The sequence below is a fragment of the Pezoporus occidentalis genome, unplaced genomic scaffold (assembly GCF_034315485.1).
Source record: "Pezoporus occidentalis ecotype Australia unplaced genomic scaffold, CSIRO_AGI_Poc_V1 ctg204, whole genome shotgun sequence".
NCBI lineage: Eukaryota > Metazoa > Chordata > Aves > Psittaciformes > Psittacidae > Pezoporus > Pezoporus occidentalis.
Genome location: NW_026913900.1, coordinates 1 through 17,254, shown reverse-complemented (window position 1 = coordinate 17,254; position 17,254 = coordinate 1). Strand labels below are relative to the sequence as shown.

General features: G+C 40.9%; 1 long non-coding RNA gene across 4 annotated transcripts in view; it reads left to right on the top strand.

Annotated features, from left to right (window-relative positions):
• The window catches only part of LOC134163706 (uncharacterized), a 74,185-nt gene extending 58,436 nt beyond the window's left edge, over positions 1-15,749 (top strand). For 2 of the 4 annotated variants that reach the window (XR_009964804.1, XR_009964802.1), the window contains exons 3-5: positions 9,279-9,333; positions 9,472-9,611; positions 14,899-15,749. This is a non-coding gene — a long non-coding RNA (uncharacterized LOC134163706). Of the gene's footprint in view, positions 1-9,278; positions 9,381-9,471; positions 9,612-14,898 lie in introns of all 4 variants that reach the window. The other 2 variants (XR_009964803.1, XR_009964805.1) reach the window with 1 other exon arrangement.
• The last annotated feature ends 1,505 nt before the right edge of the window (positions 15,750-17,254 follow it).

The window sequence follows — 17,254 nt, the reverse complement described above, 5'->3', positions numbered from 1 at the left end:
AAGTTTCTTTTGCATCAGTGTCGAGGAAGATCCTGCATTAGGCAGGAAAATTACTTATTTCCCCTCACATCTACATTTCTCACAGCCTTAACATTTTTCCACCTTCCTCTTCTTAGAGACTGTCTGCATCTGGTTGTTAAATCACTTTTGCCCCACAGGGAGCTGCTTTTTTCACAATGTTCTGTATACTACTTACACGATAAGTAATTTGTCATAGAACTATGATCACAGGAATTAGTGTTCAGCCTAAATCACCTGTCTTTCTAGTATATTGGACTAGTGTATCTCAAAGGATACTGCTGTGTGCTTAGCCTTCATGCTGTCCTGTAGCGTCGTTAGAGACTTTCTTCACCCCTTGCAACCTTTTAAAGGTCACAGCCTCCTGGGCAGCAGTGGCCTTTGGTGCTTCCCTTAGGGAGGCAGTGCCACAGCCTGTAAACGTTCTGCTCACTTGTTCTCAGAAAGCTTTAAAATCTTCTGCTTTGTAGGAAACACTTTTCTGATCCCCTTTCCTACCATAATGCTAATGGTCCTTGGCAGAGCAGAGCCCTGGCTTCTCATGTTTTCAGGCTCCAATGCCCTGTGTAAGGGATCCAGAAGTAAAGAGGGGCTGTGCAAACCCTAAATGGTGCATGGACATGATGCAGCCTTGCAAAGCTTTATATGGAAATTCTATTTGAGGCAGGAGGCACTGTAGTGAGGCAACTTTGAGGCCTTTCAGTAGCATGCTCCATTGCACCAAATTAATGTATGTAGCTCTGTCATAACAGTATTGTAAGGAACAGTCCTGCATCTGACAGAGGAAAGTGGTTATACAAAAGAGAAGTGCAACTTTTTTATCTTGTAGAGCTTCAGGTTACAGGTTGCCATGTTTGTTTCCAAGGAAGAGTGACAAGAGTATAAAAGAAATACAACAAACCTACCTGTTAAGGAATTACAAGTTGGGTGTTAACTTTGGCTAGCAGCTTTTATTTAAAGTATGTAGGAAACCCCAAGCTAAGAGCATGGGGTTTTGTCTTCGTAGCTATTTTAATCTGAATTAAGAACATTTCTTGTTTTGAGTGTCTAGATTCATGTGTATCTTATCTGCTCCTTAATTACTGATGTATTGTGAGCTATCAAGTAAATACTAAATATGCACAGGCTTTTATGTAAGGACAGACAATGGAAGTGGTAATATTCTGGTATGTCAAAGCCTATTTACAGAGTAACTTGTGGGTACACTTGTCTAACAGAGCCATTCAAACCTACTGAATAGAAATAATTCCCACTGATACTGAGAGCTGGTTTAGGGTCAGGATCTACGTGGACATTTTCCAAGCCACAAATTATATAACTGAAGAGGCTGAGAGCAAGCAGTGAATTTAGATACTCAGAGTTATCACAGTACAATACACTGTTTTTATAAGGAGATAACTGTAAATGCAATCCAGTAAAAGAGAATTGACCGTGCTCCCTTTTGAAACATAATTACTTTAGTTAACTCCTTTCCTGAAAGAAAAATCAAATGTTTATGGGAGTCTTTTGGAGGTGAAAAAGTGAAGTTTTTTATTAACATAGAAACATATTGTTATTAAATGTATATGTTTTAAAATTATCAAGTAGTTTTACTAACTTGCAGTCCGCCAATGATGAACGCCTTCCCTGAGGGCTGTTAGTGGGAAGGTGTAAGTTTGATTTGAATCACTGGCTTGTATGAAGCCAAGCAATGTGGTTGTGGTGTGTCGCAGTGTGCACTAGGATAGTTTTTTGCTGTTGGTGATGTGCCTATAAGGAAAGAGCAAAACTCTTAATCTAGTTTAGTTATTTACTTGGTTGTGCATGCTTCCCTTTAAAAAAACTGAACTCCAGCATCTTAGAAAAAAACTAATCTGTTTCTACAGAAATAGCCAAAGAGCAGAGTTGTATCCAGCTGGGTGATGGAGAAATAGGAGACTTGCCATCCTCTAGGTCCATCCTTTCTCCTCCTAAGCATGTCAGAGAAGCCAAGGTAGAAAATACAGGAGAAGCAGGAAAGGAGGAGAAGGAAAACGATAAGAAGAGATGGATGTGAATGTGAAATGACAGGAATGGTGAAGAGATGAAACTGGCTAAATAGGAATGATGATGGGAAAGCCTGCACACTGTTTGCCTAAAAGTAATGGAGAAGTGTGTGGTTGGCTATTTTTCACTCCCTGTCTTTATGATGATTACAGCTATGACTGTGCAGAAGGACTGACATTTTGCAAGATGCTGTATGACCTGTCTTCTATAACTGCTGCTTGGCAAAGATACATATGCGTGGCTGATCTGGGAGCCTCTACACTATGTCTGTAGTTCCTGTATTTGATAACTGTGCTCTTGAACCTGTGTAATTTCAGATGCACTTTGTCATGCAGTCTGAGGAATGTCTCTGCTAGCTGTACTCTGAAGCCTCAGGTGATACCACCTAATGTCTCTGGGTGTCTACCCTAGTCCAGCACAAATCCCAAGAGTCACTACCTGCTAAGTTCAAATGACATCTTTTGTAGCAAATTCCTGGCTATTAGACAGCTGGATCTGACATACGGAAAAGTAGATCCTTTTCTTTTAAAGCATCTGCAGAATTTCCTCAATTAGGCAAAATCAGGAGTACGTCTTACACAGTTCTTTTCAGGACTACACCACTTTATTGATCAAATCTTCAGAGTTTTGAAAAGACAAACTGTTGCATTTTAAAAGGTGAGCACAGCTGGCCAATCATCATGTGTTGCTCTGGACTTGCTGCTTTTACTGATTTCTCTCTCTCTGGTAGTCTACTTGCTCTGTGTGAGAGTTGCAAGTTAACCGAATGGCATATTTTATTGGATTGAATTGAACTGTATTGTATTGTGTTGTGTGGTGTGTTGGCAAACTGTATAGTGGAATGGGACCAATGGTGCCAATACAGAAGTTCTCAGTGAAGTTCTATTTGCATTCCTTGTGAATTGCTACTGCTGCCTCTGCAGGATTTAACTTCCTTTCTATTTTTATATCATTTTCCAAGTCTGTGGTTGATATTCTCTGACAGGGACAGCTGAGAATCTTGGGATTTCCTATTACAGATAATTAAGGAAAATACTAATTCATGTATGACAGATGCCTTGTGGCAAATTGCACTGCATGAATATCATTGCCTTCACTGCTAATTCTGTTTCCTACTGATTACTGAATCTGTCTTCGCATATAAGGTGCTAGAGGCATGCAGCAGGTTTTTGAGCAAGTAGGTGTGTAAAGAAAGCTGCAGAGAAGCTCCTATTTTTTTCCTAAAGTGTTGCTTTATGGGCCAGTTGTCCTCAATTTTTCTGTACCTAGAATATGTGACAGCTTGCATTTTATGCTTTCTTAGTGGAGCTTGGAGACAAACCTGGGAGGGGAACTTGAATTCATCAGGGACTTTTTAAGTTCACCATAGTTATTACCAAATTGGTGTATGGTTCCCTATTAGATTACAGTCAAGCTGCTTGTTTTGTTCAAAAGAGAAATTGCTATCAGGGAGCATCAAGAGTGAGCTGCCTTACAAGGTAGGCAAGCCAGGAGCTGAAGGTGACAGCAAGGTAGGCAGATGAAGTGACCTCACCAATCCAAGTCTTGTGTAATAAGAGCAGTGAAGGGCTAGTGGCAGTAACCAAGCATGACCACAGTCATCACTAGACAAGTCTACAGCAATTAGGCACATCCAAGGTCCAACAAGAAAGCTGACTCAGGGTCCAGATCAGCAAGGCACATCACACATACCAAAACTCACTGAAAACGTAGTTTAGGATTAGAGGCTACACTTCAGACCTTCTCAGCTAGACCAGTGTGAGGTCTGCACTTAAATGCAGCTTAAAGTGAAGCCTGATGAGGCTTCTCACAGCTCTTGCCCACAAGCTTGACCCAGTGTTGCAGCTGCACATTGCTGAGCTGGCCTTGAGCACTGGGCACTTAAGAGGCAGGGGTGGGAAGTTGCAGAGCCTGTTGCTGCACTCATGCAGCAGTTGTAAACTACTACATGCCTAGTTCTTGAGCTGTTTCTTAGGCAGGAGGCAGGATATTGGGTTAGATGGATTTACAGTCTGATCTGGTGCAGCAGTTGTTATGGTAACATGTTAAACCTTTCTGGCCTCGGAATTTTAATTTGGGCATAGAAGAACAGGACTTCAGTATCAACTGAATGAACTGCCTCAGGCTGAGAAGGTTTGAAGTTTAATACTTTTGTAAAGTAGTACGTCCTTATTAGTTGTCAGCATAAACATATAAACAAGTATTCAAACAAGCAGGGAGCTGTGATCAGTACAAAGCTGGCCTCCAACATCTTGTGGAATAGATCTTTTTCCTGGAGACTGGCTCTTCATCCTGTCAGTGAAAAGATCTGATAGTTTAATCCCTGTTCTCTAGGAAGGAACGTGCTGGAGTCTCCTGACTCATAATTTACTAATAAGCAGAAAGGTAAATGTTGATTGCAACATGTCTAAGTACAGTGAAACATGAGCAGAGAGAAAGGAGTAAGTATAATGAAACATGAGCAGAGAGAAAGGAGATCTGTGCTTGCCTTTCACCTTCTCAAGTGTCTCCTGCAGAGGAATATGAGAGCAGCTTCACTGGAGACACATCAGTTTGCTCTCATCCACCCACAATGGGTACCAGCATCAGGGACACTATGGCAGGCCTGGCTTTTACAGTTCTATACCTGATGAAGAGCTAGTTTGAGTGTGCAGAGTCACGCCCTATACATCCTGCCTGCTGTGGCCCCCAGCTAAGTCAGTGAAGTTGCTACCTGGGGCAGGTGGGGGGGAAGACTTTTCAGTTGTAAACAGATCAAACTTCTTCTGGAATAAAGGAAACACTTAAGTGTGGCCTGAAGTAGGTCAGAGGTTACGCTTAAAACCTGCTTAACCAGAGGCAGTTTATTCAGCTGAATTTTGAAGTCCTGTTATTTCATGTCCAAGTTACCTGTTTGAGGGCACTACTAGCAGGCATGCTTAACACTAACTTCCTTGTACTATAGAGAAAAATACAGACTAGATTCCTGGAGCTCAGCATGATAGATGGGAAATCAGTACAAATTAACAGGACATAAGTTTAATATAGCATGAATGTGCTTGGCTGAGGTTGCTGGTTGACCTTTAAGACAGGGATACGGCAGAGTTCAGTAACTGGATTTGACAGACTCCATTGCAACAGCTTGCTCTCCTAGCCCTGTCGTGCCTCTGCTTTTAGCTAATTTTATAAGTTTATATCTCAGCGTGGTTAACCCTGGTTATGGTCATTCTGATATCTATTAAATTAACTGTTTTTTACCAAGCTTTTTTTGCAGGACCCTTAGAAACCCCTGAACACCAGTAGCAGAACAAAGGCAAACCATGCACCTCAGAATTCCTTGTAATTCTTTATCTCCTCTCCCTTGGAATACTGCAAACCCAGTGTCTAATCCTGCACACTTTTTCTATTGATCTGAATAACCCAGTGAGTGCAGAAACTTGTATTTTCTATTCATGCACTGCAGCCATCCTAACCTCCAGTGTTGTGCTACAGAGAATGAGGTATCCTGTGGGCCCTAATTTAAGCAGCTAATATTATAGAGAGATGAAGTGAACATATTTTAATATCTAGGTATTAGTGTGTATAGATATGATGCCATTTTCAAAAAATATATGGATCACTTGGCACTTACTTGGATATGTAATTTATCATAGAATCATAAAGTAGTCCTGGTGAGAAGGGTCCTCAGGACGTCTCTGATCCAACCTTCTGCTCAAAGCATGGTTAACTCTAAGGCCAAACCAGACGGCTTAGGGCTTTATCCAGCTAGGTCTCAAAAGCCTTCAAGAATGGGAACTGCACAGACTCTCTGGGCAAATTGTTCCCCTGCCTGTCTGAAAACACTTTTCTAAACTGGCAGTTGGAGTTCCTCTTGTTATCACAACTAAACCCATATTGTAAGATAAGTGCATTGAATTGTAGTTCAGCTGCTTAAGAGGGGTTAATGTCAGATGCAGAACAGAATGCTGAGAACCTATGTGGGCCATAGTTGAAGTGCTGCTGACAGGGACAGAGGCTGATGTGCGTAAAAGCAATGCTCCAGCAGGGATATAGGGGCCCTAATCGTGTGGTACTTAATTGCAAATGGAGCTCAGTGTCTGTAACTCAGCCAGAGTAGAGGCTGCTACAAGAAGCAGTGCCATGACACCAGAAGTACCCCAAAGTAAAAGATATGTTTGTAAAAGTACTGACTGGGTCTTCCATACCTTGTTTTTCTAACAAGTTTTACACATCTTCCTCCCCTGCAATCTAGTCATGATTCGTGCCTGTGTCTGGTGCTGCTCATATCTTTGTAGAGCAGCAAAACCAGCATGAAATGGATGTGAACTTCTTTCACTGCTGCCCAAAAGGTTCTGAATAGCAACCCTGGAACAGAGCAGGCTTGTTGGATTCAGTCTGCAGCTGCATGACAAATCTGCCTCTAAGCCTGCAGCTTCAAGAAGACAGCACAGCATCTGTTCCCATAAAAGATAGCTTTTGGCTTGTCTTTTTGGAAATAATGAGAAACTTAAACTACTGGGTTTACATGAAAACTTAGAAACAGGTGACATGAGCTTCCCTCATTTGCCAAGAAAAGCCTCCCACTTATCTTTGAGAAAGGACTGGATGGATTATCCTCAATTTCAATTAAATACTTTAACTCCACATGTGGAGAAATTAACATCTAATTTACAAAAAGCTTTATCCTGGTATAATAATTATAATCTATCATGTGAATCTCTGTTTAGCCAAGGTATAAAGTCTCTGTGATTTTTATGGGCTGTTTTTTTCTATATGCATTTGCTTGTCACCATGACAACTTCCTATCAGTTTGTCTGACACTGTGCACTTCAGAGAAGTTACAGTTAACCCAGGGCTTGAATGCAGAGTACCAAGGAGTAATATCTGAGCATCTGATTTCCATGGGCTCATGCATAGTTCTGCTCTGCTCAAGTCTGATGCATCCATTCACTCAAGTTTAAGAACAAAGAATTACATTTTTTCAGCAAATCTTCAAGCTGCAGCATACTGAAATTTCTCCAATATCTTTCATTCTAATTATGCACACAGGTTTGTATAGCTAGTATTATACCATGTTTGTAAAATCAATGTGTAACTGTCACTTAAGAGATTTATAGCCTGACTTACAGAAATGTCTCTACATTTCCCTTAGAAATTATTCTCTTTACAGTCTAGCTTAGAACTTTTTATTACTGTGTACCAAGATCAGCACTTAACTGGCAAGTATTCTACCACAGAACCTAGAAAAATATTCCTGCCTGTGCAAATGTGTCTGATCTTCTCTGTCAGAAGCAAGTTTTCAATTTAAACTTTAGTACTCAAAAGATCTGTGCATTCTTTGATCTGAGATGTTTGGGCTGATACCTTGTGAGTATGCTGATCTGTGTTGCTGGGTGGTGGTGGGTGCTCGTTGCCATGCTTCCTCACCACCCCATACAGCATTTCTGTTGTCTTGGCAGAGTTTGCACTGGAAACTAGCAGACTTTATCAAAATAGGCTTTCAGATAGGAAGCTCCAGTTACTTGAAGGATGGATTTGCAGGACAAAGAGTTGAAAAATTTATCTGGGCTTTGTTTAGCCGTATCTGAAAGTGCTCCAGTGTTAGAGGTGAAACAGTGTTAGAGGGGACAACTGTAATCCTGCCAGAGATTAAGGGCAAAATTTCCTAATTAAACGTGAATGGCTAGACCTCTAACAGTGATGTTTATTGCCAATTGTTTGGCAAGACTGTGGTTATTTCCCTGTCAACCTCAAAAGAAAACCCTTGACCACAAATTGTCTTAAACAGAAATATTCATGCTTAGCTTATGTAGTGAGCCTAATGGTAGATGGAGGTATTAGTCTACTGCACAGAGCAGTAGTACTGCTTTCACTTATTGCATTGATTCTGCATGTTCCAGCTGCAGTGTCTCTGAACATACATTATGCATATTACATCCGTTTCTGTGTGTAAAGTCTTGCATATTTGGTTTCTTGAAGAGTTGTAAAGGGTAACCTGAAAGATGCACAGGAATATTCTCTTTTCCTAAACAAAATATCTCAACTATCTTAAAAAGAAATTTGTTACCCTTGGCTGCATTATCTAATCTGAAAGGCATGTAGAAAAGTAACAACTCTTAAGTATTTCCATCATAGAAAGAGATGCTTGTTCCAGCTTTTGCTAAAAGGCCACTGGAAATACCTTATTTGAATCGCAATCCTTGAGATGGGCTATTTCTTCTGTTTTGCCATTGAAATAAAGCCTTCCAGGAGCTCTCTAGACCTCATCACTGTAAAATCTCACAGTAAGATGATAAGAAAGTTGAGTTTTGTATCACCTAACAGAAAAACAAGGCACAAAACAACGAAGGGGGTGGGTGAGGTGGGAGAAATGAGAGAAAACTCTCTCTTAGGGAGTTTACTGGCATTTATTATTTTTACAAGTGCTGGCTGAAGTTTCATTCAGAAATGTCTGTATGACCTACAAGACTAATACACTTGTGACAAACTTGTTCAGCACTACAAACAGCGGGGATTTGTTAGAACCAAAACTATGATCTCAGCTGGTTGTGCTACTGATGAGATTTTAACTTTTGGAATCCGTGCAAGCAAATGAAAACAAATTAAGATCTATTAAATTATATACTTTTTGAATACAGTTATATTAATGAAATGGCTAAGGAAACCATTGGAGATACATCCCAGTGTACTCTAGTAAGCCAGAATCCACTGGACTGTTTTAATGTACTACTGCCAGTAACAAAATGTATGACTTGACAGTGCCTTTAGAGTGATAAAAATGCAGTTCCAAGTAGTTAATGATCAGATGGAGTCAAAGTACTATTTTGAAAAATAACCAGAAAATGTTTTGTTACCAGTAACAACAAATTCGAACATGGGCCTTAGCCTGAGGGAAAAAAATAAAAAAAAATTAAAAAAAAATAAAATTAGTAATCCTAAGGGCACATGCATAAATTAATGCGTCTGCATTTTCAATAAATGTTTGGTAACTTCTTTATTTACCAGTAGGTGTCACTGGAGTCCAGCAGAGAGCTATTACTACTTCTAAATCTCTTCTGCTTAATCGAACCTTTATTTCATAGAGAAACATTTGGTATTTGTACATTTTAAAGTACATACAATAAAAATTAAGAACTGTGGTCAATGCTCTTTCAAATATGTTTTTTTTTTCCTGTCTCAGCTACTGATGACTGTTGGTTTAAATGCTGCATAATTCAATGGATTGAGAAAGAATTCTGATTTTTTTTTCTCTGCAGTATGCCTGAATCTGGTCCAAGCTGATAATGACCAAAGTGATTATTCGATGAAAAGGTGATGCCAATTAGCAATGCCTGTATGATTACTAGCCCTTGCCCAAGGTTCCATTTGGGGAGGAGGGGAATGGAAAATCAAGCTAAAAGACCTAAATGTCCTTTTTTTTTTTTTTCCCACCTATACTGAAAACTACAGGGAGCCTGGGAACTGAAGGGGACAGGAAGGACCTGGAAGCCACAAAGCAGTTCTCTGCAAGACTGAGAAAGCATTTAAGGAAGAAAACTGATGGATGCTCCACTTTGGTGTCTGTAGGTTCCTACCTCTGGAAATGAGCAGTATGGTCTTGCTGACAGATATTTTTTTCATTCAGTCTTAAATTTAAATTCCAAGAATACAAAGAATCTATATAATCATGTCCTATTAGTACTTTATTATATGAATATTTCTCTGAAGATCTGGATCTTGCTTCCTATGCCTTACATTAGGAAAAGCAGTACTGTGATGAACAAGACTGCTTAGGACTGAGCTGATGTAGAGCACAGAATGATGTTTTCCTATTTTAATGAACTGTCTGCTATGTGTTTGCTAGACAGGTGATCAGCAAAGGTATTTTGATTGAAACGTACTTTCAGGTACGCTCAGATATTTGCTATCTGAAAGGCACAAAAAAGCACCAAACAGACACCTGTTGTTACTACATAATGCTCAAGCCACTTGATGTCATACATTGAAAGATAAAGGGGAGTTAGGTTTTGTTTTCATCTAGGCATGGTAAAAGGCTTATTCTTTATGAAAACCACCAGGGAGACATTTTGAGTTAGTTGAAGCAGTCCTAGTGTGAGCCTAAGCTCTTGCATCAGTACATTCCTCCAATCTCTTTGAAATATTTACCAAGAAATGACTGAACTAGACAGTAAACATTTATCTCAGAAATTCAAGATCACACATCCAATAGGAAAGTGCAGCATAAAAAGCTGCTGTAGGCCAATGTATAATTAGAATAATAATGTTCTTTTGGACAGTAAATGCACTGCTTGTTCCATTGCCTTTACACTAGGCTAGATGCGGTAATGAGCCATTTGTTTGATATATCTAAAGATCTGGTCAACACACAGGTTGTTTTTAGCCTTTTGTTATCTCACTTAAATACATTTCTGAAGTACTCTGCCACCACTCATTTGCCCACTCTTTACTGCATGCTGTAGGATGATCTTTGACCATTTCACAGAACACGGTTATGCTGTACACAGTGAACCTTGTTAAATGTGGACAGGATTGCAGAACTGGCACAATGTACGGCCCTGGATGTACCAGGCTTTTGTGTAAGAGGCAGAAGACACTGCGGCTTTCTTCATGGTACTGCACTGTAATTTGAATAAAGGTGAAAGTAATTTGTTCAGGGCTGTATTCTGGCAGGAAACTAATGAAGTCACTAGCTGATATTGTCTTGCCTTCTAGCTTCCCATGAGGAAATCGTAATTTAATGATTTTTTAAAATTTTCATTTTATCAGCTTAATTTGCTAGATAGTACATTAATTCTGCCATGACCTTCAGGGATACGTCCATCCAGTCCTCCTTAGTCCCACAAGTTTTAATTCTCTGTGGATTTTCTTTTCCAGTTGTAGTTTATGTTGCTGTTATTTGTATCACTACGTATGACCCTCAAAGGCCACACATACTGTGCAGCTTAGTTGTTTGATCTGATATTGCTATGGTTTAATGTTTGCAACTGCTGTGGAAGTGCTTAGTTACTGGCCAAGTTCTACTCTTCCTAAGAAATAGAAACAAGTACATTTACAACAAAAATGTTGTAAATAAAAACTCAAAGGGGAAGTGAATTACAGCATCTGCACACACGACACACACAAACCTAATAAAGCTAAGAAGACAAAGGAACATAATATGTAAGTTTTGGTCATGTACATGCCCTTTTTAACTGTCGAAGGAAGCAAAATAAGCAACAGGAATGACTGCTACCCTGTTGCTGGAGGAGAAATTGAATAGGACAATGACAGTCCCACCAATGAACTGTTTATAAGAACAGTTAACACAGCAATTGCTTGTTGCATTCCCCAGCAAGTACTGTGTTGGTACATTTTGGTAGCTTTCCTTAAGGGCTGCCACCATGAATACAGACATAAATTCAATAATAATGTGAAACAGTAAGTTCTTAAAAGAAACACACACACACACACACAAAAAAAATCAGGTAGAGGATAAGATTGGTATTGAATCTGGTCCTCCTATAAGGCTGCAACAGATCTCAGACATTTGAAAGAGTCAGCCCTCTTTTATTCCATAACAATACAATGGAAACTTTACCTGACCAAAGAACCCAGACCTTCCTCGCTGCTTTTAAAGTTAGGCTGCCTCCTCACTGCAAATGTGTTTTTTATTCCTGAAACACTTTGGCACATTGTAAAATCTTCATGGGGAAACAGCAAAGGTGGTTACTTTCTCAGCAGAGTTTGCAGAGATAAACTGCATGGCAGAAAAAAGTTCTGGCCTTGACAACTGTAACAATGTGAAACCTACTTTGTGCTTTTCCCACTAGTATTTCACCACAGGTTTTTCCAGTAGGTTTGCAGGCTGATTACCCAAGGAAAAAAACTGCACAGCACAACCACTGAGAATTTAGCTGTAGGTGAATGACTACTGTTGCCTCATCGAGTAAAACTAGTCTTTCCAGAAGCTTTTATATTGCAGAGATGGAGATGAAGCTGCCTCTCACCTGATTGCAAAAGATGGGTGTGCAGGCAAAGAGAACGTGGAGTGGTGCAACTTTTCCTGCTAGCTGCCCAGGTCTGATTCATTAGTGCCATGATCCATGGAACTCTTTTTTTTGTCACAGAGAACTGGCCCTTTGCTGCACTCCTATAAGCATTCCTTTGCCCTGTCCAGGGGTGCTTGTTTTAACCTTCCAGTTAACTCAGTGTCTTTGTTTGACCACCTCATATGGCAAGACAGCTGGCATATTATGCAAATACTGAAAAACATGATCCAAAACTGCATAAAGATCCCCTATTTGAATACCTTTCAGTCTCTTTCCTCTCAGGGTTCAGTGTCAGAAATAAGCAGTACACCGTCCACTGGAAATATCTAACTAAGAACAGTTATATTTTTGACAGATCAGACTTCCTTGTACACTGGGTTGCAGACCTTTCCTCTTTCCCCACTCCTGTATGTTCTGCCTCATGTTTTTCTGAGAGGAAGGTGTATTGAGTTTGTGTGACAAAGTCTTGATTGGTATCAGGGACCGCCAGAGGGGTTGCTTCTGTGAGAAGCTGCTAGAAGCTTCCTCCTTGATTGGTTGAACCAGTGCCAGCTGTGTCTAAGATGGACCTGTCAGTGGCCAAGGCTGAGCCCATTTGTGATGGTGGTAGTGCCTCTGGGATAATGTATTTAAGAAATTGGATAAACCTGCACAACAGGAATTTCAGCTGGAAGGAGGAGTGGGCATATGTGAGATCAACAGCTCTGCAGACAGCAAGGTCAATGAAGAAGGAGGGCAGGAGATGCGCCAGAGCAGAGATTCCCCTGCAGCCTGTGATACAGCTCATGGAGAGGCAGCTGTGCCCCTGCAACCCATGGAGGTTAACGGGGGAGCAGATCTCCACCTGCAGCCCAGGGAGGAGGACCCGGTGCTGGAGCAGGCGGATGCCCATGCTGAAGCAGGCTCCTGGCAGGACCTGTGGCCCCGTGGAGAAAGGAGCCCACATGGGAGCAAGTTTGCTGCAGGACTGGTGACCCAGCAGGGGACCCACGCTGGAGCAGTCTGTTCCTGAAGGACTGCACCCATGGAAGGGGCCCACACTGGAGCAGTCTGTTCCTGAAGGGCTGTACCCATGGAAGGGACCCACGCTGGAGCAGTTCATGAAGTACTGCAGCCTGTAAAAAAGACTCATGATGCAGAAATTTCTGGAGAACTTGTTCTTCCATGGGAGGGACTCCACACTGGAGTAGAGCAAGAGTGTGAGTCTTCCTTCCCCTGAGGAGGAGGGAGTGGCAAAGACATGTGATGAACTGACCAGGACACCCATTCCCTGTCCCCCTGCCACCATGGGGGAGAGGAGATAAAGATAAGCAGTAAAGTTAAGCCTGGGAAAAAAGGGAGTGGTAGGAGGAAGGCGTTTTTAAGATTTGTTTTTATTTCTCATCAGCCAGCTCTGATTGGTAATATATTAACTAGTATCTCCAAGTCTGTGACAGTAGTTGCTGAATGATCTCCCTGTCCTTATCTCAATCTATGAGTCTTTCCTTCTATTTTCTCTCCCCTGTCCAGCTGAGGAGAGGAGTGATAGAGCAGCATACTGTTGAGCACCTGGTATCCAGCCAGGGTCAACCCACCACATCTGCTGTGATCCAGCCGCTGCTACTCTCAGTGCAACCTAGCTGTTCTCACCCACCCCCATACTGCTGGTGGTGGTGTTGCTGAGCTTCCTCAAGCATGCATATGTAGTAATACTAATGTATAAATAACTATTTTCAGAGCTGTTTCACAGAGGTTGACTAAAGCATGGTAATTACTTACTTATTGTGTTTCTTTATCCTCCCTTTGCTATGCAAATAGCAAGGGGGAAATTCTAGCCCCAGTGAATTGAAATGGCAAAGCCCTGAGTGCTCTGACCCATGTGTGCATGTGACACTTGAAGGACAGGAACAAGAGGAGCCTGACATTTTGCAAAGAGAAAGCAAAACACTGAAATGTTTAGCATTCTAATTGGCACTAACTGGGACATGAAAGCACTGCAGCAGCTGTGAGTGCAGGAAGAACAGCAGGACATCCGCTTCTGCATCCCTTCTCACCTGGACAAAGGGCAAGTGAAGAAGTACTATAGGAAGCGGGAAAGAACTTGGGAGGCAAATAGTGACTTGTGTGAGATGCAGAAGAATGGCAAGGGAGAAGCTGCAGAGTAGACTGAGTGGCCACTGGTGTTCATGGTTCTGAGGGGAGCAGTCTGGCCATGATGAGTAAAGGAGAGAGCCTTCCTGTGAATTACGCTTTGCTGCTTGGGAAGCAGGGCAATCAGTTATTGAGCTTATTCTCCTTTTGTGGAAAAAAGAGTGGAGCAAGAATATATTCTGCTGTTAATTTATGTACTTGATATGAAGGATACTTTGTGCTATGGTCCTTTTAAAGTCTGTCTGTAGCTCCCTTTAAGCTGATACTACTGTCAAATGCTAGTTTTTGTTCATGAGGCAGCACTGAGAAGCCTTCCTGACAGCTTCTGGAAGGTTGTTGTGACTGTCTACATCTCCCCACAGAGTTTCTGCTGCATGGGAAATCTTCCATTTTCTTTCGGAAAAAACTGACACAGTTTAATATGTTCTAATGGCTGCCTCAAGACAACTATGTGAAAAGCTCTGTACTAGGCTACAGCTCATTTTGAAAAGTCTGTGTTGCTCCCTGCACAGAGATCTGGGAACAGAACCTCAGAAAGCGAATGGGAGGGTGCTGGAGTGCATTAAGATGTGATGCACCCAAGTATCTCTTCTATCCTTCTTGTATATTCCTTTTGCTGTTATACTTTGATCTCCTCTGTCTCCAGCTTTGATGTATTTGAGCTGTGTTTTTCAGTGGTTTCACTGTAAAAGAGCAAAGATGCTAGTTTCTCTTGCAGGGAGGAGTGGAATGGAATGCAACAGGATGCTGCAGGACTCACTTTGGCTTTCCCAGAAAAGTTTTTAAGATGGAAAATCTAAAGTTGTAAGATGGCTGCTTACTTCCCACTGCTCTCTCATGGAAAAATGCCAAACTAGAGTGCTTCATATGCTCCTTTTTTTTTGTGAAGGGTTTTGTGAGGTTGGGTTTTGTCAACTATAAATAATAGAATTCCACAAAAAATATAAGATTCCTGTTGAATTCCACCCTCTCTGAGAATTAAATTTAACTATTGCCAAACATAGATGGGATTTGGCTTTTATTTGCTGTCTTGGTACTTGCATATTTGAGGTAAGCCAGATGAAATTAGCAAAGCTTAACATGTCAATTTCCAAGCTCATTAAGTTACCAGATGTAAAATTTTCAGAAGTGTATTAAGTCAGGTGCAGAAAACTGTTCCATCCTTTTGTTGTTCTTGAACATAACAAAGTTTGTTTTCCATCAGCACCTAAGTAGAAGATTTTATTGGACTTGTAGGCTTCTGCTGATACCCAAGATAGGACACGAAGCACCTAAATTAGTTTAATTAATCCTCTGTTAGTTATGTGAAATTCCATCATGATCATGAATCTGCAGTGTTTCAGATGACTATGGAGATTCTACAAAGACTGAAAATATTGTTGGAAATATGAAGCCAGCCCAGGGGGTATAGGGTGTGTGAGAGCTTCCAAATGACAATTACTGTCACTGTACTGCAGAATTCTCTAAATTACTGTTTAAATCACTTATATAGCTGTGCCTTTAAGTTAGAAACATATTTAATTTCAGCTCTTATTAACCTTCTATCCAAATAGAAACTATTTCCAAACAGTTTCTTGGTGTCCCTTCCTTACTCTGGCCATACTCTTCACATTCTCTGGTTCTCAGGACAAAGGCGTTTTTCTTTATGTTGTAAAGAACTCTACAGAGCCTGACATTATTTTCAGCCCTCAGAGTACTGTTTCTTCCTGTTTGTCTAACAGATCAGTCAGTTACCGAAAACAACTTTTAGACTCAAACAGTATGCAAAACTCAAACTGGCTTAGCTATCCATTTTGCTCTTGAAGTTTAAATGAGCTCATTAGTAGCTCTGATGCAAGAATACTCACAGCAGGAAAAAGAAATCTCACTTCTTATATTCAAATTCTGTATTTAAAAAAATGGTAACCTGTTTTCAGTAGCTTTTCAGTAGCTGAGTCAGGTCGTTAAAAATACAGGTGACCTTGTAAGCTTTCTTTGAAACAAACCTCAAATGTGTCTCAAATGGCTCTTGTGCACTTCAGCACAATCTTCACTCTCTAGTTGTATACTGGTGAGTTGTATACACTCTCACCAGTTGCATCGCGGCTTTAGAGAGCACATTCAGAGTGTGTTCTTCAGAATACCAAAAAGCTACCAACACATCAGTAGATATATGGTAAAGGCCCCAGGTCAACTTACTTGCAGGATCACGATCCTGCATTGATAGTCTTGCATCTCTTTATTGAAAGCCAGTAACTTTGCATGGGTTAAAGGTAAAACTAATAAAAAAGTAATGTTTCTTAACTACAGGTATCAAGACAACTCTCACCTCTTCTGTGCAGTGATATCAGCCTCTTCATTTTTTATTTATTTTTTTTTATTAATTTTGCATTTGGCGCCTGTATTTTAAAACCTTTCCTCAAACAACAGATGGTTGTTGTATCATCCAATGTGTTATGAAAACAATTTAGGTTCCAAGGTTTTTAGAGGGGGTTTTGGGGTTGCTTTTGCCCCCCCCCTTTTTTTTTTTCTTTCCTGAGGGCCTCACTCCACTGAAAAATTACCAATCGGTATGATTTTTTTTAATGCACCATTTTTCTCATAGTGCACCCTTAGTTTTCCATTGCACAAGTATTTTATAAAATGCTGCTTACAGAATGTAGAATAGTGCATTTGATGATTGTGTGCTGCCTGTACACATTTCCTGTACGACACAATCTCCATGGAGTGTTTTTTCACCCTACACAGAGTGCATCATTAATTAAGTCTCAAAGGTGTGCATAATGTACGTGGGTGGCTGTAACTGCTCTGTATAAGCTGGTGCTTGTGGAAGCAGGAGCTTGTGAAAGCCACTGTTTTTACCGTCTACACTATGAGGATTTCATGGGACTTCTCAGCAGAGCACGTTTCCTCTCTGCAGCGGATGTAAAGGCTTGAGACTGTACAACCACTGTGAGTACCAATGAAGTGCTGCCATGAGTGGAAGGGGCCGTCACTCCCCTGGGTGAGGCTGCCCGCTGCTGCTTGGCGTAACAAACTTTTAATTGAGTCGACGTAGGGCTGGTGCGGTGCCCGCCGTGCTGCCAAACTGCTCA